Source organism: Macaca nemestrina, chromosome 16 (genome assembly GCF_043159975.1).
Source record: "Macaca nemestrina isolate mMacNem1 chromosome 16, mMacNem.hap1, whole genome shotgun sequence".
Lineage (NCBI taxonomy): Eukaryota > Metazoa > Chordata > Mammalia > Primates > Cercopithecidae > Macaca > Macaca nemestrina.
Genome location: NC_092140.1, coordinates 17,182,294 through 17,205,914, shown reverse-complemented (window position 1 = coordinate 17,205,914; position 23,621 = coordinate 17,182,294). Strand labels below are relative to the sequence as shown.

Here is a 23,621-nt window from a genome sequence, read left to right as displayed (position 1 = left end):
GAACATGTGCACACTAACCTAAATGAACTGGTCATGGGGAGTAAGGTGTTCAATTATAAACAAGCATTTTCAGTGTATTTTTAAGGTTCATAAATAAAAATAAATGTGCGGGACAGAATTTTAGGGACATTAAAATGATTAACATGAAAAAGTATTACAATGCCAAAAGATTTATGAGATGACTATTTTGCATTGACCAGACTAAGAATGCATTTAAAATATTAATATGTGTATTACAGTGCTGAAAATGCTTAGGACATTTAAATGACATGGTTACAGACTCTGTCTTTCCAAGTACTAAACAATTGCATTTCATGGTTCTGATGTCACTTGAGAGGCATATTTTATTGAATCGCCTGTATCATCTGGCCTATAAATACAACTCCCCAGAATATCTACAAAGTGGTAATGCATGAAATATAGGGCTTTTCACAGCATTTGCAGGGTAGTAGGCAAACTTGTTGATAACCCCACGCTCTGTTTCTATTACTGTATTAACACAGGCTATGCTGCTTCACATCTCAGAGCGTATTGTGCTACTTGTTGTCCCAGCAATCAATATTGAGTCACATCTGGAAAGCTTGAGCAAGCCACCTATGGTGAACCATGCAAGGACCTTTTCTGCTGCCATGTATTTAGGATATGGTTGTGTGTGACCTGAGACTGCTTGGGAGCCATTCGGAACATTTTCATAATGACTGCCTCCATAATCGGTCTGGGAGACCATAGGGTACATGAGAGTTCTTAACATGATTTGCCTTCTTGAACTAGTTCTAAAGAAGACCCATGTGGATCTGAGTCTCACACTTTAGTTAATTAAGTTCAAGGGAAACACCATTTATTGGAGGGAATTATCTCATTATTTTTTGCTAACCAAACACATTTTGAAACGCATTAAAAAAAGACAAGTGACCACTGCTAAAAGCTGTTCCCAAAGCCATATGCATGCCATCTGGTATTTCTTCCCACGGCCACTGTTTCAGTATTCTGTGGCAGGTCGGAGGGAATCAGGGACACATTTCATACTGCCATGAATAAAAGAGCAGGGAAAGTGAGGACATACTTTGTTTTCAAGGGGAAGAACATGATTTTCTTAATATAAAGTTATTGGTAACTTTATAATTGTAGTACTAATGTGCAAAAAAAAAAAAAAAATTACCCAGAACAGTGTAGACTCATGATTATGGGACTTTGAGAGGAGTGTGGTGAAAATGGGGGTTCCCAGTTGTCTGCTGCTGAATGGGACATCTTTGGTAAATGAATTATCTGCCACCACACACCTGCGTTCCCAACTTGCATACTCATAGATATATGGGACCCACCGGGCCATTTCCGTTGATGAATTATACTTTAGCTATTAGCAATATTTCCTACCGGTCAGTCCATATACACATGGGCTCTTCCGGTCTCTGTCACATGCTAAACCCTTCATGAAGCCTAAGTCATGCTGCCTGTATTCATTTTGGTCTCATTTTCAGATCTCTGAATTCCAGGCACTTTTGCTGATAGATGTGCCTCGGAGATCTCCCAGACAACTTTTTCACGTATTATCTTCCACCCAGAGAATGAATGAAGGAAATAGATCTAGTCTCAACCCAAATTTTGTTACTAGAGCTTCAATTCCATTACTTACCCCGCTTAGTGGTTGTTTTCTGGCCCCCACTATGAGAATGGTTACCTTAATGACTCCTTCTCAATGGCGTATTCGTGTTACAGAGGATAAAATCCCCTGACTTATCTCTTCGTCTGTTGCCTATGGATTGATTGTAAGTAGGTAAGGTTGCTTTTGTTGTGCCAGGTACTATGAGCAAGTCTCACAATTCACAGATGCTGCCGTTTGGTTGGTTAATCCACATTCTCGCTGGGGCTGGGTTCATTCTCTCTGCTTTTGCTGCTAAATTCACCCATTCTGCAGACAGTGACACTCTTTCTACAGCAACTAGAAAGATTCTCAGTTCTCTCAGTCAACTTTGGAAAGGTTAGCATCTTATGTTACTTCAAAATTTGTTCTGGTAAGGAACATCTACCAGTTTTTTAGGGGCTAGCCATAGGGCTGTTGTATAATACCACTCTGTGTTGTAAGCACATCTTCCTCCCTCACCCTGACCTGGTCCTATAGTAGGGAGCATATTCAAATCCCCCTTGGTAATTTGTGTACTTTGCCTTGCCAGGCATCCTCTCTCTCTCTCCTTCCTTGCAGAAATGTAGTCCTGGTGTCTATGGATAGACAATCAGTCCCAAAGTATCGTCACCGTTTCTAAGAGGGCAATTTTATTTTTGAAGAATGGCCTCTACTGAGACCCTAATGCATATTTGAGGGTATCTATCTGAGTTTGAACTCCTCCAGGACTTTTAAACTCAAATTAAAATTGATTTGAGTCTTCTTATATATTAACAGGAAGTACAGTAGCTTCCTTTTGGGATCTTTCCTCTCTTAAAATTTCCTTGAAACCTGAGGGCTTGCTTACTCCAAATGGGGGTTGAGAGGTCTTAATTTCTGTTATAAGAGAAGAGAGACTGAATTCTCATCAGTTTGCAAATGCTGTTGCTTGTTTGCTGCTGCCAAGTTGGGTGGCTGTTGACAAAATCATGCTCTCTGCTCCGACAGATGCCGCTAATTCACATCTTCACACTGGCCAAGGGCACTCTGCCAATGTTGACTTCTGAGCGAGGACAACTTTAATTTCTCAGAGCCATGCTCAGAAAAAGTTGCCCTTCACTTGGCTTCCCAAGGTCATGTTTCTTGCTGTTTAGCTCATTTAGTCCTTTTTCAGAACCAGATCCACTGTTCCCTGTCTGTTCCTGACGACATACACCTAGAGGTTGGGCGGCGTTTTGTTGTTGTTGTTAAACACAAAAAAAGATCTATACCCATTTCCCAGACAGTTCATCATTTGGAGGGAGGTTACCTGAATGATTCCAGGAGCCTTTATAATCATCCTTCTCAAGGTTTTCCTCAAAGATTTCAAAGAAATACTCTAAGATCTCTCTCAATAAAGCATTTTTTAAAACAAATCACAAGCTAAATTGCCAATAGAGCATTTTGCTACACATATATATCTAAATAATGATGATCATTTAGGTTTTAGGATGTTTTACAGGGTTTAAAGTGGCTCATTATTGCATTCATTTTTTACAGCCATTCTGTCTGCAAGATCAATGTTATCATCTTTCTTAGTGACAGTTTGGGTACTTTTGGTTCAGAATGATATCGAACTCATCTGTTAAAATAAATTAGTATTTCCCCCTTGACCTTAATATATGATTAGGAAAAAGTTGATCTCTCGATGTATGAACTGAACTACATATTCTCACAATAGCAAAATATTAAATGTGTTGTAGTTTTTCTTTGCCAAAAAGCTATGAAAAAAGGATAAAGTTTTCTCTTTCTTATATATTTATGGTTATGTCTTTTTAACTTCAAATAACACAGACTGGAGATCAGAGTAGGGAATGATAGAGAGAGACAGGTATAGAAGGTTGTGAGAAAAAATGCTATGATTTATTAAAGGAAAAGTATCAATATTTCACATTTTAAAACAAATATAAGGACTAACTACTATGAAAATTTTTGCAGAATGGCTAAGTGAATTACCTTGGATCTCATGCCTGGTCATTATTTAAAAGCCATTAGTTCAGAGTCATAACTCAAACATAATTCCCTTAATCTCTGATCTTGTCTTTCTACTATGTCAATGGTTCTTAGTCGTTGTGATGCATCAGAATAAGCCCTGGAGCTTGCTACAATTACAGATGCCTAGAACCACCATGTAACTACTAAATCACAGCCACTAAAGGGAGGGTCCAGGAATGTGTACTTTCATTAAGCTCCAATAGAAAATTTGAAACATCCAGTTTCAAAACACATACACACACACGAGGTAAGAGATAAGAAAAAGATAAAATATGCTTTTCAGCATGTCTTCTATATACATATGCTGGCTCAACCCCATTAGTGTGGGATATTAATAAACAAGTGATGGGATAAAACTGACTGCTATATTGTTCCTGGTCTGACTTAACTGTACTTTGGCATCACTAGTATTGTTGGGAGATCTTCCTTTGAATCTCTCCTTGATACATGCTTAAGGAAATATAGCAATATGAAGAATACTTGGGAATGTTTTTGCCCTTGGGACAAACCTACTTTCGTGACACACAGTAGTGTGCCTAATTGCACTGCCCCAATCCTCTGCTTTCTCAACTTTTCACCTTGTTTCTTTCCCTCCTCTACCTCCCTAGTGGCTTTTCCTCTCTTATTCTGTCTTGACATCTTTTGTACTCCTCCTAACTGATACTATACTCTTCTGTTTTCCAGAATCACTCTGAGGAAGGTTTTGTTTTGTTTTGTTTTGTTTTTTACACAGCCCATTTATAACACCTAGTTCTTTTATCAAATGCATTGAGGAATTTGTTGCTGCAGAATTTGTTCATGAAAAGAAAACTGTTCTCTTTCAATACTAGCATAGAGGATGCCATGTCATGAGGATTTTTATTTCTAGGGTCATTGTCGTTTGTAAGAAATATCCCTCTCCTTTTGTTTTTACTTTTATTTTTTGGCTACTTAGCAGTTTTCTTGTTACCAATATTTTATAATAGACTTCATTAAGTGAAAACACCTTTCTTTCATCATTACACCCTTAGAATTCTAACAGTGCTTTAAACACTGAGGGCTGGTGGTTTTCCATGTTAAGTGGAAGGAGTTGATGAGGAAAATCGCCATAGAGTAAGTGGGGAGACTGTTCTTGTTTGGTTGATGGCTTCTTTTAGTGATTTCTTCAGTCCTGATCAAGCTAAGATTATTAAGAGCTTAATGAAAAGAGCATATTGCCTCTTTATTTAAAGAGCCATTTAATGAAGATTCTAATATCATTCTAGCCTGGGGCAAGGGGAGTATAATTGATGTGACTTCATAGAGCCACAAATTGTTAGTTGTGTAAATGTGTGGCCAAGGCCCAACTCTCAGTATTTTTGAATGCATCCCTTTGCAAATCACTAATACTAGATTTGCAAAACTTTACACTGTGAGCAAAGCATCTTTTTTTTCTTTTTTTTTTTTAAATACTCATTAAGGTTTGGATGTATTCTCTCATACCCACTCCCCTCGTGAACAGGGCAGTAGTTCCTCTTCCTCTTCAGCATAAGGCCCCCACACAAGGCAGGCGTGAGCAGCATGCTTTGGCACTTCCTTGGCTGTAATCACCATCCCTGAACCCCGTATTAATTGGGCCTTGCAAGGGCAATGGGCAGAGGCAAAAGGCAAAAGAAGGGCTTCTAAGTGGGATGTGGCCCCAGGCCTGTCTTGCTGTTTGGGCCACATTAGAGGAAGCAGGGTGAGAATGGAGGGCAGTCAGTTAAGGAGCACTGGCCACACAGTCAAGGGCACTCCAAGGCCAGGAACTGCGCTCCAATCCTGTTCCACCCAACACCTTTTTCATCCCATTCCTAAATGCTCCACCCCTGATTACAGCGGCTACATTTTATCCCTGATATTCATTTTATTGTTGAATTGGGCATTCTTCTTGGGGATGGAGTGAGGAATGTGGGGAGAGAAGGTCTGAAGTTCCTAGAAAATATTCTGTGGAACTCTGGGAGATTGCTTCCAAGAAGGCCACCATCAATACCTTCCCACTTTGTACACTCATGCTGCTTGACCCATGAAGAGGGACATCTGTATTCCCTCTCCCTGAATGGGCCAGTCTTCTGACTGGCTCTGACCACTAGAATGTGGCAAAAGTGACATTCTAGGTCTTCCTTCCTCTTGGAAGCCAGCTACCAAATAAGAGATCTGACTACCTGAAGCCTCCATGCCTCAGCTTGCCTCATGGAGAGGCCATGTGGAAAGAGATATGCCTGCTTCCACCTTTCTACCCAACTTTTCCAGCCATTCCAGGTGAGATGCCAGACATGCCAATGAAGAAGCCATCTCAGACATTCCTACCCCAGAAGACACTATGTGGAGGAAAAAAGGCACAGCTCAGCTGAGCTCAACTCTGGCTGCAGAATCACAAGGAGAACACATTGCTGTTTTTTTTTTTTTTTTTTTTTAAAGCCATTAAGCTTTAGGATGACTTATTACACAGCAACAGACAATTGAAATAGGGGCTGATACCTTTGATAGCTTGAATAAACTTAGGCCTGTAGAGGTCCTGGTCTGTGGGGATGGAAAGAAAGCCAGGACCAGACATAACCATCACTTAGAAGACTAACGCACATATAGGGATACCTCATGGGGGTTGTGTGCTGCCCCGGTGGTGGTGCTTAAAGGTGCGTAATTTGGACTTAACCTTGTCTGGTGGGAATACCCAAGCTGGTCTGATCTGGCAGGTGGGACAAGACAGCAAGGAGTAGCCATCACTAGTCCAGGACAGGTGGCAGGGTGGCAAGGGTTGTTTGGGGCACTGAGGGAAGATCTCTAGTCCAAATGAAAACATGGAGAATGAATCCGGGAAACACATCAGAGGACAGGAAAGGGGAGCCAGTGTTAGATATGTATGTGCTCTGAGCCCACCCATGGGTCAATCTCATGCCCCACCGTCTAGTGGGTATAGGACTACTGTTGTTACTACCTGCGTTGGTGAGTTCTGACCCATGAACTGAAAAGGTTGGTCCTGCAGACTCATGAGCACCCCAAGGAATGTGGGGTACAAATAGTGAGTTATTCCAGATTGTTGCATAGTTATTACCATCTCCTTGAGACCCATCTAATCAGTGACTTATTAATTTACAGCACTTCCTATGTATAGGCCAAATCGATCCATTTTTATGCACCCTCACAGTAACCTCATCATGGTCTAAGTAGCCACCTTTCATGGAGTAGACATTTGCAGCAGCCTTCTAACTCCTCCCCAGCCCCCTTGCTCAGACATCTCTAATTCATTCACCACAAGGCCCTCAAAGTGATCCTTTGAAAATCAAGTCTGATTGTGTCAGTCATGTTCTGCTTCTGCCCTTGTGATGGTTTCCCATTGCTCTTAGGTTCATATTATAAAATTATGAGTGAGGCTTCAGAGCTGGTTAAAATCTGTCTTCTGCATTCTTCTCCAGCCCTATATCATGTTGCTTCCTCTAATGGCTTTAGGCTCAGACCACTGACCTTCTTAAAATGCCTAGAAAACACCGTGCTATCACTATAGGGAAAATTTCCCCTTTGCCCTCTGAAGGTTTAGTAAAAATCAAGAGACAGAAGGCAGATTAATAGGAGAAAAGATGTACAAATTCACCAACATGCGTGGAAGAGACTCACAGGATGACTGCCCCACCATGCAATGGAATACAGATGGTTGTATACCCTTCTTCTTAGGGGAAAGGAAGACGCGGGGAGTGTGGATGCTTTTAGGTGGGTAGAAAATGATTTTGGGGGGAATTCAGTGGGCTTGAAGAACACACAATGTCCTCGGACAAGGTCTGTTGGGCTCACAGAGCAGACAATGGTTTGTGACAACAGAGTTTGTCTTTCTTCCTGCGATATGAGTTCATTTAATGGTAACCCAGGGAAGAGACCAGAGGTAATTGATTTCTTCTTTGGTGAGCCCAAACTTTAGGCAGTTAAGGGAACTTCAGAAAACAGCTTCATCCCCTGCTTTGGAGAGACAGAGGATTGACAGACAGGAGGTGGGGCAGCGGGAGGTCAGAAAGACCTTGAAGCTTCTTCTTCAGTAAAGCATGTCAAGGCACCATCTTTTGGGGTATCAGTTTCTGAGTCCCAGCAGCACTCGCCTCTGGGCCTCTTTAGGATGGCTCCTTGTCTTTTAAATCCCAGTTTAAATGACCCCTCCTGATTGAAGCCTTCCTTTTCTACCCGTAGTGACCACTCAGCTCTTACTATATCACCTGCTTTCAATTTTCTGTATAGAATTTCTCACCGATGATATTTTTCTTATGAGTTCATTGTTAATTTTATTCCCAGAAGATCTAGACAGGTTAGTTCCTGTGACATGTCTTCCCCTAGAAAGGTATAGTCACCCTTTGTAGTGTCACTGTTCTTTTAGTTACTTACTCAACTTGTGTCCTTTATAATAAAATGTGAAATTCAAAAGGGCAGTGATCACACCTTCTTGTTCAGCCAGTGTCCCCAGTTCTTATTTGATTTGTTTGGTTGGAGCTGAATTAAATCTTTTCCCTGTCATACTTCTCCTAACTTGTGATTGGGAATATTGAGTGGCACTTAGAACAGACTGAGTCATCCAGGTACAACAGAATGTGTTAAATAAGATTTCTCGTCTTTCAGATTCTTATGAATTTTCTATCATTCAGGTCAGTGTGGAACATTCGTGACAAAGGGAATTAAACTGGAAAGACTGTTACCATATTTCTTTTCTTTTCTTTTTTTTTTTTTTTTTTTGAGATGGAGTCTCAGTCTGTTGCCCAGGCTCGAGTGCAGTGGCTCGATCTCTCCTTACTGCAACCTCCACCTCTCAGGCTCAAGCGATTCTCCTGCCTCAGCCTCCCCAGTAGCTGGGATTACAAGTGGCCACCACCATGCCCAGCTCATTTTTGTTTCATCATGTTGGCCAGGCTGGTCTCGAACTCCTGACCTCAGGTGATCCGCTCACCTCGGCCTCCCAAAGTGCTGAGATTACAGGTGTGAGCCACTGCGCCCAGCCCTGTTCACACATTTCTTCAACAAGTGATCACTAAGCACATACTACATATCAGGTATTGTTTGGGGTCATGAGGATACAGATGTGAACAAAAGAGCCACGAATCCCTACCCTGGAGGAGCTTACATTCTAGCAGAGGGAGACCTTGGTTGTTTACCGAAGTTATTCAGTGAGTTTAAAGGCAAAGGAGAAAAATTATATGGGACTAGGGTGATGGGGAGATAAGAACAGCTGTTTCAAGTGGAATACTCAGGGTAAGGCCACATGGAGAAAGCGACATTTGAGCAAAGATGTGTTGGAGTTGAGGGCAGGAACCCTGTGGCTTTCTGGGGCAATCACTTCCTTGGCAGCATGAATAGCCTGGGTAAGACGCTGTGGCATGAATGTGCCTGACCTGTGCAGTGAGGCCCAGGAGGCCAGTGTGGCTGGAACTGAGTGGGTAAAGGAGAAGCAGAGGGAGATGAAGCCCGAGTATGGGTGGGAGGGTGTGTTGCATCATGCTGGGCCTGGGCATCCAGGCTGAACGCACTGGGGAGCCATTGGTCTGCTTGAATAGAAAAGCAGCATGATCTGACCTCAATGTTTTGTTTTTTGAAATTATAGCTTTATTCAGATATTATTTGCATATCGTAAAATTTGCGACTTTGAAGTATATAACTCAGTGGGTTTTAGGATATCTGCAGTCGCACAACATCCCTGCTGATATCAGAACATTTTCATCACCCCAGAAAGGAGCCGTATACCTGTTAGCGGTCAGTCTTCACTCTTCTTTGCCTCCTTCCTCTGGCAACCACGGATCGACTTTCCGCCTCTATGGATTTGTCAATTCTGGACATCTCATATAAATGGAATTATATAATCTCTGGTCCTTTGTGACTGGCTTCTTTCACTTAGCATAATGTCTTCAAGGCTCATGCATGTTGTAGCAGGTGTCAGCACTCCATTTCTTTTTATTGCTGAGTAATAGTCTTTGGTAACGATATACCACAGTTTGTTTATTCATTCATCAGTGGTTGAACACTTATTTGTGTTGTTTCTACCTTCTGGCTGTTATAAATAATGCTGCTATAAACATTCATGTACAAGTTTCTATATGGATATATTATAATTTTTCTTGGGTATACCTGTGAGCAGAATGACCTCTATTACCATTTCGTCTGCTATGCTGAGACTAGACTGAAGGTAGCCAAAGGTATACATGGGGCAACCAAGTTAGTAGGCTATTGTAGTAATCCAGATGGGAGAACAGGGTGACTGCAGGATACACTGCTTTTGACCTGCTGGAAGCCCTAGGACATAACTGAGCCGTGGACCTCCAGTGATAGTCACTCTCTTCTGCTCAGGATGAGTGCCGTCACAACACATTGACAAGTCCGCCTCCCATCCTGGGAATGGTATAAAAACCCACATTTAATAAATTATCACTCTGTGACATGTATTTTCTAGAGAGAGTTTTTATTCATAGATGTAACGATACTGCCCAAGATCAACATGAAATCTATTAAAATGTAATGCTCTAATAATATTAGAACTATAAAAATAACTGTAGTTGGCTTGCAAAGAGTAAATGTGTGGCCCTGTTATTTCAGTGCTTTCACTAATTGTAGACATCCTAAGCTGTGAGACAGATTACAATTTATAATGCAGTTTGGCAATCTCAAGCTCTCTCTCTTTTGTAGAGTGAAAGCTTGGGTGGAAGGAATTGCAAGAGGAGATGGGTAGGATTAGAAAGTAAGTACAGCCCACTATCTACTGACTATACCGACTATAAAATACCTTTTTTTTTTTTTTTTTTTTTTTGAGACAGAGTCTCGCTCTGTCACCCGGGCTGGAGTGCAGTGGCGCCATCTCTGCTCACTGCAAGCTCTACCTCTTCCTGGGTTCACGCCATTCTCTTGCCTCAGCCTCCCGAGTAGCTGGGACTATAGGCATGCGCCACCACGCCCAGCTAATTTTTGTATTTTTAGTAGAGACGGGTTTTCACCATGTTGGCCAGGATTGTTTCAATCTCTTGACCTTGTGATCTGCCCGCCTCGGCCTCCCAAAGTGCTGGGATTACAGGCGTGAGCCACTGCGCCCAGCCTATAAAATGCCTTTTGATGGAGGTGAGAGTCTAAAAGAGGAAGAGAGAAAGATCTTACAACCCACATCTATCAAGCTGCTGATGCATCTGGCTGATGAGATTAGTCATTAGTGTGTTGTGCCTATGCTGCTGTTTGGAACCTAATGGTCTGTTTGCTCAGCAGAAGGGTGTCAATTCTTGGAGCACCCAAAGCACATAAAATTGGTTTCTAAATAAAGGAAAGTGGAGTAAAATGTGTTGAGTGCCCACTACTGTAATATACTTTTTCACGTTCAACTTAATTACATCCTCTGAGCAGATGTTGTGCTTAAGAGAGTGAATCCTGGAGCCAAATTCCCTGTGTTCAAATTCTGGCTCATGCCACATATGAGTTGCTGTCTTTGGGCAAATTGTGTAACTGTGCTGTGTCCTGTGCCCTCACCTGTGAATGGAGATAATAGTAACCTACTTCACAGGGCAGTTGTGAGGATCCATCAATTAAAAGCATTTAGAACAGAGCCGGGCCCTTAGCAAGTGCTCCAGAAACCAATATTTGTACAAAGTTCTGCCACAAAGCCTGGGTTCCTTTCTTCTACCCTGAACGCTGCCTCTTCCTAAAACGAGACCAACAAGTTGCCTATGAGCTACTGATTTTCTAATTTACCTATTACATTTCCGATATGCTAAAAATTCCTGATGAGTGTAGGAACCAGAAATCCTATAAAACTTCAAATGAATCCAGTTAAATTTGTTGGTTGTTTAGGGCTTTAGCAAACTTGTAAACTTGTCCTTTGACATATATATACCGCAAAACTTTTGTTAGCGAGCATACAATTGTAATGCTGAATGAAGCAAATTTCACAATGAGTCTTAATTCATGTTGCTTCTCCACTCTGACTTTCAGTCTATCAGTTTCTTCTCTCTTTAGACCTATAACCAAACACATGGGGCATAAATTGTGACTGTTTGTTAAGGCCTTGTATGACAGGTAGATCTAAGTTTCCACCTTTAAGAAAGGATGGCATAATAGCTAACAATGTTCTAGTGACCCTCAGGTACTCTAACCTCACTGTGTAGGTGGCACTGTTCAGTTGGCTTACTGTTCCTGACCAGATTGGAGATTTATCTTAGGTGATATCTGAAATGCCAGTTTCTGGTATCTGGTAGTTTCATGAGCTGGACACCTAGCAGGCAATCAGCAAGTACTAACTCACTGATTTGATTTTTATAGCTTTCTGGTTAGTAAAGCATCAGCATGTTGCTAGCCTGTGCCTGTGTCTACAAGTCTCTTCACGTACTTTTTTTTTTTGGTCTGGAAGTTTCAGACACTTTAAATTGGAACAGATCACAATGGGAAGTGGGTCAAAGTACTCCTGTCATTTTCTCACAAATGAGCTTTTTTGCTACAATTATTTAAAGAATGTATTTATTATCAAGCAGGGACAAAGAAGACACAACCTCTGTGTAAATTTGATGAAGACCCATTCTCTTAGGTGCTATAATCATGACCTTTCAAGGAAGATTCACTGGAGTCAGATATACAATATCCCAAAGGAAGGATTCCGTAGAAGTTTGTGTAGGTGACTGTATGCAACTGGCGGTCTTCTAATGCCCATGTCTGGAACGGGAACACGCACCATCTCTCGTGGTGCAGGTAGGTTATAGGCATCAGTAGTTCTTATACTTTGTTTATTCAAGGGTATGAGTGTAACTTACCTATATAAAATATTTTAGCCAAACCATATATCTTGAATACCAATGAGAACCCAATTCCAACATCCTTAGTGTGGAAGAACAAACCACGAATTTGACCAAGGAAAACCTAACAGAATCTTCTCTATAGGGTGGTCACACTGATGTGAGCTTCCATCTGTCAAGTGGGAATTCCTGATCAGGTCAATTGACTACAACTGGAGTGTAACTTCAATCAATCATACACAGCAGATTCACCGTCTGTGCTGACTAAAAAGAGTTTTTCTTCTTAAATGAAAATTCAGTGAGCATCATTTTGTGCCTATGTGGGTTTTTTGTGGGTGAAGATCTGAACTCCTCCCGTATTATCGCTTGTTTCCTAAATGCATATACTAAATGAAATAGAGAAGATTTGGGAAACAGCAGCTTCTCCTATTCCTCCTCCTTCTCCTTCCTCTTCTTTTTTGTTACATGCACACCAAACCCTCCTAGAATGTTCACAACAGAGTGAATCAACACCTGTTTGGAACTACCCATTGGTGAGCAACTGCCATGTGAGGCCTAGGTCAGGGCAGTGTCTGTACTGGCCTGGTGTTTAGCTATGAAGATAACATGAATTCACAGAAAACAATTAAAGAGCAATACACTAGAATGTTTCATTAACAAGGAAAGGATAGGAGAGTGTAAATGATACAGAAGACATCAGGGGAAGATCATCTTGACATGCCATATTCCTGGAACAGCTCTTGGAGGCAGTGGGCCTAGTAGGAAGAGTGGGATTTATTACTGAAGGAACGCAGGAAGGCATTCCAGCCTAGTGGGATAGGGGTCCTTATGGGGGAGAATGAGCATGATGTCTTCCAGAACATCAAAGAAACTAGCCTGGGCGGGGTGGAGGAAGTTTGGACTGAAAATAATAGGTCACATTCATTGAACGCTTCTTTTCTGCCATGCCATGTGCTAACTACTTTAAGTCTACGAACACATTGAATTCCTTCAAAAACCACGTTGTCTTAGTCTGCTTGGGCAGCCATAGCAAAACACCATAGACTGGAGTGCTTAAACAACAAACATTTATTTCTCACAGTTCTGGTGGCTGGGAAGTCTGAGATCAAGGCATGGGGAGATTGAATGTCCCATGAGGGGTCCTCTTCCTGGCTTGCAGATAGTTGCCTTCTTGTAGCCTCACAAGGTGAAGGCTCAGAAAGAAGCAAGCTCTCTCCTGTTTCTTCTTATAAGGAGACTAATCCCATCCATGGGGGCTCCACCCTCATGACTGAATTTCCTCCAAGAGGCCCTGTCTCCAAATACCATCACAGTGGAGTTTAGGGGTACAACATGTACCTTTTTTCAGGGACACAAACATTCAGTTCATAGCACTTAGGAAGTAGTTGCTACTGTTGTTCCCGGAGTATGGAAGATAAACTAAGCCATGGCAAAGTTAGGTAGCTTGGCCAAAGGTCACATAGCTGATGAAAGGTGGGATTTGAGCCCAGGCAGCCTGACTCCAAACAGTACGACTCTCACATCCATGACTGCTATGCTATTTTGCCTCCTTCGTGGCCAGTGGCTGTGGTAGCTGATGTATTGTGAACAAGGATAAGTTGCTGGAAATCTTGGAAACTGCAGATATTTGAAGGAGATTCTGAAAAGGTGTTAGCAACTGCTTAGCAATGAATGTTACTGGTGGGGTTCAGTGAGGTTTAGGATGTAGACAGGAAAAGGAGACGTCGAGTAACAGACAGTCGGAAATAGGCAGGCACAAAAAGAAAGTAATAAAATAAAATAAATAAAATTAAAAGAGAGAGGAAGAAGGAGAGAAATCTGCTATGGTACACAATGATGGGGTAGCACAAACCTACTCCTTGGTGACATTTGGTGGCATCCTTGCTCTTTGATGCTTTGACTTAGTCCCAAGGGACCTGACATAATTAAACATGACCTTCTCTTCCCCCTCTTTAGAAAATAAGGTTCGTTATATTATCAGCATGTTGTGATATCAGACAAGTTAAGAGACATTCAGTCGTGATAGGATGCCTTATAAAAATATGTAAAATGTTGTTACATAATTCTTATGTAACAGACATAAAGTAATACTACAATTTCAAGATGTAACTACTAAATGTAAAAATAAAATTTAAGATAATAAATGACCAACAGTCAGGCTTCTCTTCCTGTCACTTTTGGAAACTACTGCCCTAGATGAGAAAACACTGACCCAAAATACTGTGTTACACACTCAAGTGTTGATTTTTGTGGCATCCTTTCTGTGAGGGTGTAAATAATGGCTTATCCAACATAATGGAAACATTTCCAGAATTTTCTAAATGATCTTCCAAAGCAGTTGAAAATGGCTTTAATGTGGAACAAATTTATTCCTTTGTAATTGCTGCTTTCCATCCTGTGCAATGACATGGGGGAATTCCCAAAAGATTGGCAGGCTGCGGTTTAAATCCATCAAAACATGCAAGAAACTAGGAATAGGCAGGCTTCCATTAAATTTCAAAAGCACTAATGAGAACAGCACGTGGGTCATGAAAGGGAGCCCCACATTGAATGTTCTCCCCACATTCCTCCCAGCACTGAGCCCTGGGAGGAGCTCTCCATTTGGGAAATATTTCTAAGGATTCTCAAAGTATAACTCAGGCTGAGACGGAATATTTGAGTGTTTCCCAGTTTGTGCCTGGGTTTGTCCAACTTACACATGACTTTTGAACTCATACCTCCCTATAGCTCTCTCTGTCACCTGGAGAATGACTGACATATGCAAAGTACTCAGCAAACACTTGGATTGAAATGAATTGAGGAAAACACATTTGCGGGAATTATTTACTTGTCTTCATTTGTTCTAAAAATACATTGCACATCAAGACAACTTCACATGGGTACACTTCTAGTTCCTTGATGAACGAATTTGTTGAAGCCCTTTAAAAATTCCTTTCATAAGCACACAGAAAAAAAGATATACACCTCTTCTTTATGCTCAATAAAAACTGTATATCACATCAAAAATAGAACTAAGAAAATGGTGGAAAGTGGTTCCATGCATACCTTTTCTGCAAAGGGCTTTTTTTTTTTTTTTTTTTTTTTGCTGTACCAGTGCTTTTAATTGGATATTGTTTTAAATTCAAAGCTGCTGGTTCAGGCTGTTTGTGATATTCATGGTTCTGAATTCCACTTTGCCACTGTGTCTCTGAGACACTGCACAAAGAATCGATGCTTCTGTTTCTTCACCTGCTATGCCATTGTGTGACCTTGAGGAAGTTTCTTATTCTTTTTAGGTCTCAGTTTACCCACCTCTAATAAGGACCTAAATAATGCAGGGATTTTAAAAATAATATTTGAATAGCAGATGTCTGAAAAAGCTTTTAGATTTAGAATTTGAAACCACTGTATAGTTGGCAGTGATAATAATAGTAATAGCTTGGATTAACAGAGAACTTTTCTTCCAATAACTCTTACTACTTTTACATTATTTTTCCATTTGTCCTCAAAATGCTCTTAGTAGGTAAGGATGAGACAGTCTCAGGTTCCTCGTTTTACAGATGAAAAAAATGAAAAAAGATGCTGGAATGAGTACTTATTTTCAAAAAAAGAATCTCTGATTCCAGAACTATTTCCTGATTTTAAAATGGGAAAAATATTTTCACCATATACTGTATACAAGTGGGGAAACATCCCATGAAGGCTGCCTCTGCAAGTTGTAGCTGCCATTAATTCATCTCTTAAATAGGATAAGAAACCATCTTTTGCAGTTATTGCTTATTTTCCTATTGAATGTTGCCTTTCCATTTAGATGGTGATTATTGTTTCGGTGCTCAATGCAGTCAGTGAATGGAGAGAGAGATCCATGTTATTTCTGCTCCCATGAAACTGATTACATTGGCATAGTCCTGGATAAGCACTTGTAAGGTGCGTACAAATATCATTATGCTGCCATACAGGTTATCCATATGCTGGCATTATGGTTTTCAGATGACTTCCACCTGTAGCACTGTGTAACTGAAAACCAATCACTCCTCTCCCGAGAACATCACAATTCCTGCTGCTGAAATGGAAATTGACAGGAGGAGTTAGATACAGCTGTACCTGATCGTCAAGGGATAAATTATTTTGTGTAATTTTTAGAGCCTTGCTAAGACCTAATGGAATGAACATGTCGTTTTCCACACCCGTGGGTATGGATAGTTCTTACAAATATTGTGTGCTTGGATTTAAAGTAGTGTGAGACTGTCAGTCTGTTGACAATGAGAAAAATTAATTTGAACTGCTGATAAGGAAGGGAAACATACACAATGAATTAAATTTAATAGACTGAAAAAAATTGGTTTCTTCTTACTAGTTCCATGTGGGAATATGTCAGACTTCATTTAACTCAAATAACTGCAGATATCAAGGACAGCCACACTGCAGCCTCTTTTGGAGAATTCCGCATGGCAATTTGGTGCATCCACTATGGACACTCTTTTGGTCAAACTTACCTTTTAACGTGAAATGGAATGATGTATGTCCTGAGCAGAAAACAGAGTATTTGGCTGTCAATGACAAATCAGACGTTGTTTCTTTTCACTATCCTTTGTGGTTTTGCCTTTTCAGTAGTGAACAGTGGAGTAAGGCCAGACCCTGATTTGGATCTCTTTCTGACATCCTAAGAAGAGAGAGAGCTCTGATCTCTGGAAGAGGAGGTAGGGTTTTGCAACTAGGATCTCACTCAGAGTAACATTTTTGCTTTCACTTTTCTGCAATTAATATAAGGCCCTGGAAAATGATGGGCAGAGATAGCTTGTTGCTTTTTTTCTATATCTCTGCTTACTTTTATAGCCTAACAGCTAGTGAGAACGGCTCCAGTCACTGCTACCATGTCCTTGCTATTTTCCTTCATTTTATTAACAATAATAATGTTATTATCTCTGTAAAAAGGCTACATGCATCTTAAACATTTAAACAATTAAAAAAGACAAGGAAAGTGAACATCCTATTCAGGTAGAATCATCATTATTATTTGGTGAGCATCATTCCAGAAAAATTAAATCGAAATAACTTTAAAGAATGTATTATACCATACACACGATTTTAAGATTATTCAGTTGAATTTTACTTGAAGTTAACAAAAGAAGCTGACAGAACCTAGCACAATTGAAATTCAGGTAGGTACTTTACCAAAAATATTGGAACCTGAAAGTGTCTAAGGTTAAAAATAAGAGTGATGAAGAGCTTTAAGAGTTGAAATTACAATGCTTGTTATACCTACATGTTTGAAATTTAGACTTTACCTATTGACTCTCTGCTGTGAAAGATGAGGAAATAGCACATTTCTACCCTTTGATACCCACCACTCACTATTTTTATTAGTTACATGATTATGTTTTATATTATCATGGCTTATAACACTCAAATTTTGCAGGGTAACATTAATCCCCACGGTTTCATAATTGCTGTTGGATATTTAAATTAATAGACTGCTGAACTCAAGTCTTTCTACTATGAGTTTTCTACTGGTAGTTTTCATTTTTTTGCCTTTATTTATTCCATAATTGGCTGGATCTGTTCAGTAACCATCCCCCTACACCCCGATCCTCCACAACCCCTGGCATAATTTTCTTTTTTCTACAAGAGCTTTTGGGGCACTAGTGGTTTTTTGTTACACGGATGAAATTATATAGTGGTGAATTCTGAGATTTTAGGGCACCCATCACCTGAGTAGTGTACATTGCACCTAATGTGTAGTTTTTTTTTTTTTTATCCCTAAGCCCCTTCCAATCCTCCTCTTTCTGAATCTCTAAAGTCTGTTATATCACTCTGTATGCCTTTGTGTACTCATAGCTTAGCTCTCACTTATAAGTGAGAACATATGGCTTTTGGTTTTTCACTCCTGTATTACTTCACTTAGAATAATGGCCTTCAGCTCCATCTAAGTTGCTACAAAAGACATTATTTTGTTCTTTTTATGACTGAGTAGTATTTCATGGTCTATATATACCACATTTTCTTTATTCACACATTAGTTGGTGAATACTTAGGTTGGTTCCATATCTTTACAATTGTGAATGTGCTGCTATAAACATACATGTGCAAGTGTCTTTTTCATATAATGACTCCTTTTCCTTTGAGTAGACATTTAGTAGTGGGATGGCTGGATCAAATGGTAGATCTACTTTTAATTATTTAAGGAATCTCCACACAGTTTTCCATAGAGGCTGTACTAATTTACATTCCTACCAGTAGTATATAAGCATTCCCTTCTCCCTGCATCCAGGGCAACATCTCTTGTTTTTTGAACTTTGTAATAATGGTCATTCTTGCAGGCGTAAAGTGGTATCTGACTGTGGTTTTAATTTGCATTTCCCTGATGGTTAGTGATGTTGAGAATTTTTTCATATGGTTATTGGCCATTCGTACATCTTCTTTTGAGAAATGTCTATTCAAGTTATTTGCCCACTTTTTCGTGGAATTATTTGTTTTTTCTTGCTGATTTGTTTGAGTTCCTTGTAGATTCTGGATACTAGTCCTTTGTTGGATATGTAGTTTGCAAATATTTTCTCCCATTCTGTGTGCTGTCTGTTTATTATTTATTTTGCTCTATGGAAGCTTCTCAGTTTAATTAGGTGCCATTATTTTTCTTTTTGTTGCATTTGCTTTTGGGGTCTTAGTCATAAATTATTTGCCTAAACCAATGTCTAGAAGAGTTTTTCCAATGTTGTCTAATAGGATTTTTATAGTTTCACGTCTTATATTTAAATCTTTGATCCATCTTGAGTTGATTTTTGTATAAGGTGAAAGATAGGGATCCAGTTTCATTATTCTACATGTTGCTTCCAATTATCCCAGCACCATGTATTAAATAAGGCATCCATGCCCCCAATTTATATTTTTGTATGCTTTGTCAAAGATCAGCTGGCTGTGTGTGTTTGGCTTTGTTTCTGGGTTCTCTCTTCTGTTTCACTGGTGTATGTGACTACTTTTATACCAGTGACATGCTGTTTTAGTAACTGTAACCCTGTAGTATAATTTGAAATCTGGTGATGTTATGCTTCCAGATTTGTTCTTTTTCCTTAGTATTGCTTTGGATATTTGGGCTCTTCTTTGGTTCCATATGACTTTAGGATTGTTTTTTCCAATTCTGTGAAAAATTATCTTGGTATTTTGACAGGAATTACATTGAATCTATAGATTGCTTTGGGCAGTATGGTCATTTTTACACTATTGATTCTCCCAATCCATGAGCATGGCATGTGTTTCCATTTGTTTGTGTCATCTATGATTTATTTCCGCAGTGTTTTGTGGTTCTCCTTGTAGAGATCTTTCGCCTCCTTAGTTAAGTATATTCCTGGTATTTTATTTTATTTGCAGATGTTGTAAAAGGAATTGAGTTCTTGAACCCATTCACAGCTTCATCATTGATGTATAGCAGTGCTACTGATTTGTGTACATTGATTTTATAACCAGAGACTTTGATGAATTTGTTTATCAAAACTAGGAGTCTTCTGGAGGCGTCTTTAGGATTTTCTGGGTATACAATCATATCATATGCGAACAGTGATAACTTGACTTCTTTTCCAATTTGGATACCTTTTCTTTCTTTCTCTTGCCTAATTGCTCTGGCTAGGACTTCCAGAACTGTGTTGAATAGGAGTGGTGAAAGTAGGCATCCTTGTCCTGTTGCCACCCTACAGCCTGGTGCTGGGGAATGTCTGCAAGGAATCCGATGATGTGACCTGTATTTAAGTTTCCCCGCCATGGGTAGCAGCAGCTCTAATGGGGGTGGCAGAGGAATGATGCCCGCTCTGTGAGATTTCTTGGTGATTGATAGCCTTAGTGTGTTGGCTTTCTTGAATACCCAGCATAATTTTCAACCTCAGTTCTAGAGAATGGATTGTTCCTACTCCTTAGTTCATGTGACACAATCCCTCCTTTAAAAAAATTTATTATTAGCATTATTTTATTAATGTTGTTATTATTAATTCTATTTTATTCCCTAATGTCATTCTCCTCACATAACCCCACAGATAAGCATTCTAAAGTATTTAATGTATATCTCATCCATTTGATGACTTTTTGCTTTCTTGTAAAACATATAGTGTTGTTTTTTTACATAAGTGACATTGTGGTAAGTCCTCACTGAATTTTCCCTCTACATGATATTTATAGCTTTTACTTATGTTTCTGCATATATGATCAAGTTTGTTGCTTTTACCACTGCATAGTATTCTGTATAATTTGTTGTCCAAAATGGGATGCTTTGGAAACTGAAAAGGGCCTGTTGATAATTACACCAGGACGATAGTATAGATGTAATCCCAAATGTAAGTTGGGATTGAGTCAGCACACTGATATGTGCACACTGATGTATGGTCACCTTATCCACCTTTTCTACATGTTTTATATTTTCAGCACTGTGTTCTTGGATACCTGGATTGTATTAAACACTCTGCCGTCACTGACCATGCTGAGATGGACATGCTTACAGATATGGAACTGAGTGAAAATATTTTTAGGAATTTATGCCTAGAGGTTGCCAGATCAGAGTTGTACAATGTGATAGACTTTACTAATAGCTACTTTATGCTCCAGGATGACTGCGGCTGTGTAAGCTTTATCATCCGTGCAGGAAGATTCCCATATCCTCATCCTTCCAATAGCCCACAGTAGGCAGCAGTCTAGTTTTTCACAACCTGATGGTTTTAAAGTAATGGCTCAATGTTATTTTAACTTGAATTTCTCTAAGAATTAATGAATTAGAGCTTGCTAACTTTTGAGTTTCTTCCTTCATTGAATTGCCTACATGTATACTTAGCCCATTTTTAAAATTTGATTTCTTGTTTTTGTTTGTTTGATTTTGATTTGTGGGCATTCAAGATATGATTCCCTTGTTGGTGTTAGATTGTGAGCATCTCCCAATCTATCATTTTTGTTTGTCTGTTAACTTTGCACTTGGTGTCCTTAGGTCAACAGAGTTTTTAATTTAATCAAATCCATCAGTGTTGGTTTATGTCTGTGCCTTGAGGCTTACGTTTAAAAGTCCTTATGCATTCCTGGTTTATGACAATCTTTTCCATCATTTTGCATTTAATTTCTTTGTTTTAATTCCCACACTTAGATTTGAAATCTACTTTTATATACTCTGTTGGACAGGAATTCATTTTTACTTTTATTCAGATAATGAGCCCATTTCCCCAATACTATTTGCTAGACAGACTAATATTTCTCAATTGGTTTAAGGTACCCACTTTATTTTATATATATATGTACAAAATTGTATCTAAAAACTCCTTCCAACTATATATCTCTCTCTATATAGAAAGGTATATAATTATATATAGAGAGAGATTATTTCTTTCTCTTGCCTAATTGCTCTGGCTAGGACTTCCAGAACTGTGTTGAATAGGAGTGGTGAAATTAGGTATCCTTGCCTCATTGCCATTCTCCACCTGATGCTGGAGAATGTCTGCAAGAACATTCTCTATATAACTACATCTTGAAACTCCTTTTCTTACCCCAGTACCATATTGTATTTGTTACTATGACTCTGGTATATTCTAAAAATACCTCTTAGGGCAAGCACCCTTTCTGCTTTTCTTTTGCAATATTGAGCTAATTGTTCTTGAAACTTTTATTGAAATTTTCAAATAAGTTTTAGGATGAGTTTATCAAAATTCTCCAAAAATCCATTTGGAACTCTTGACTGTGGCTCTACTGAATTTTATATTGACTAATGAATAATTGACTACTCCTTAATATCCAGTGTTCCCATTGAAGTATATGAACTATCCATCTATTGTGGGTTTTTTTTTAAATTTGATTCTTCAGTGGGTTTAAAATTTTTCTATTATACATTAGGAATCAAGAATTATTTTTAACTTACTACACATTTATAAATTTGTTGCTATTATGAGTGGTTTATTAGTTATATTTTCTAGTAGTTCATTGTTGTAGAAAAATGTCATTGTTCTTAAAAGTTTATCTTATACCTGTCAACCTCACAGAACCCTCTTATTAATTCCAGTGGTTTATCTGTTGATTCAATTGGTTTTTCTCTGTGGGCAATTATATCATCCATAAATAATAAAGGTTGTTTTTTTCTTCCTCTCTCTTTTCTGATCTTTAACCTCTTTTTGTTGTTGTTGTTGATTCTTATAGTATGCGCAGATCTTTCACTACAGAAGGAGTGATGGTATTGCTCAAAAGTTTTAAGGACAGCATCATAGATGTTGTCCTTGTTTCTTATATGCTTGAGAATATATTTCTGTTACACCAATTGGATGATTCTAAAGTTATTGAAAAAAAAAATCTTTTCCTTGAAATTCTATGGACTTCTGCACTATCACATAGCTGTGTGTGTAGCTTTGGATAAATCTGAGATCAAACTATTTTTCTCTTTTTAAATGCCTTTCTTCCCCCTCCCCCCTTTACTGGATGTCTGTTATCTCTCTCCTTATCCTTGAAGTTCAGTGACTTTCCACAATATATTTTGGCCTTGATCTTTCTGTGTATTTTTTTTTTCTGGGGCAAGATCTAAAGATTCCAACCTTTATTTTAGGAAAGTTTTTCTATCTTGTCTTTGAACACTTTTTAAAAATTTATTGTTTCCCCTGTTCTCTGCTTTCGGAATACCAATAGTGCTCATTTGGGGTTTTCTTTTCTTTTCATGTCTGTATGCATTGCCATAATTGTTTAAATAACTTTGCTAATTTCCATTTTGTTTCATATAATTTTCACCATGATACTGACATTTTTAATGTATATTCGTTCTAGTTTTTGTAAGTTTGTATTTATCTTTCCCTTCCACTTCTTGCCTGAGCTCTGCCAGCTTACTTTTTATTTCCTTACATTGTCTTAAATTTCTTTGAACTCTTGTATCTTTTCTTTAGAATCATCATACTGTCTATAATTTATTTGAGGCAACAGAGAACTGCAGTCATGCATTGCTTAAAAATGGAGATACTTTCTGAGAAATGCATTGTCAGGTGATTTCATTATGCACCATCATAGAGTGTACTTACACAAACTGAGGTAAGAGAGTTTTTTAAGTAGGGTGATGATAGAAGTGGTTCAGTAGGAGGCCATCTTTGAGCAGAGGCCTACATTGTTGAGATGCAATGAGAACAAGTCCTGTGACTATTGAAGGAAAGTTTCCAAGCAGAGAGGAGGCCCTGAGACAGGAATGTTCTAGAAGTGTGTGAGTAAGAATAAGGAGTGTGGTGTGGTTGTAGTGGTGTGGGAGAGGAGAATTAGGAGATATGCAGTTGGAGGGTGGGCAGGAGCCT

General features: G+C 39.2%; 1 protein-coding gene and 1 pseudogene across 1 annotated transcript in view; both read left to right on the top strand.

The window, feature by feature from the left end:
• LOC105477531 (heparan sulfate 6-O-sulfotransferase 3) overlaps positions 1 to 23,621 on the top strand; it is a 759,454-nt gene that overhangs the window by 403,359 nt on the left and 332,474 nt on the right. The gene's annotated exons all lie outside the window — the stretch shown is intronic.
• Positions 17,049 to 23,621, top strand: part of LOC105477498 (AMMECR1-like protein pseudogene) — an 82,754-nt pseudogene continuing 76,181 nt past the window's right edge.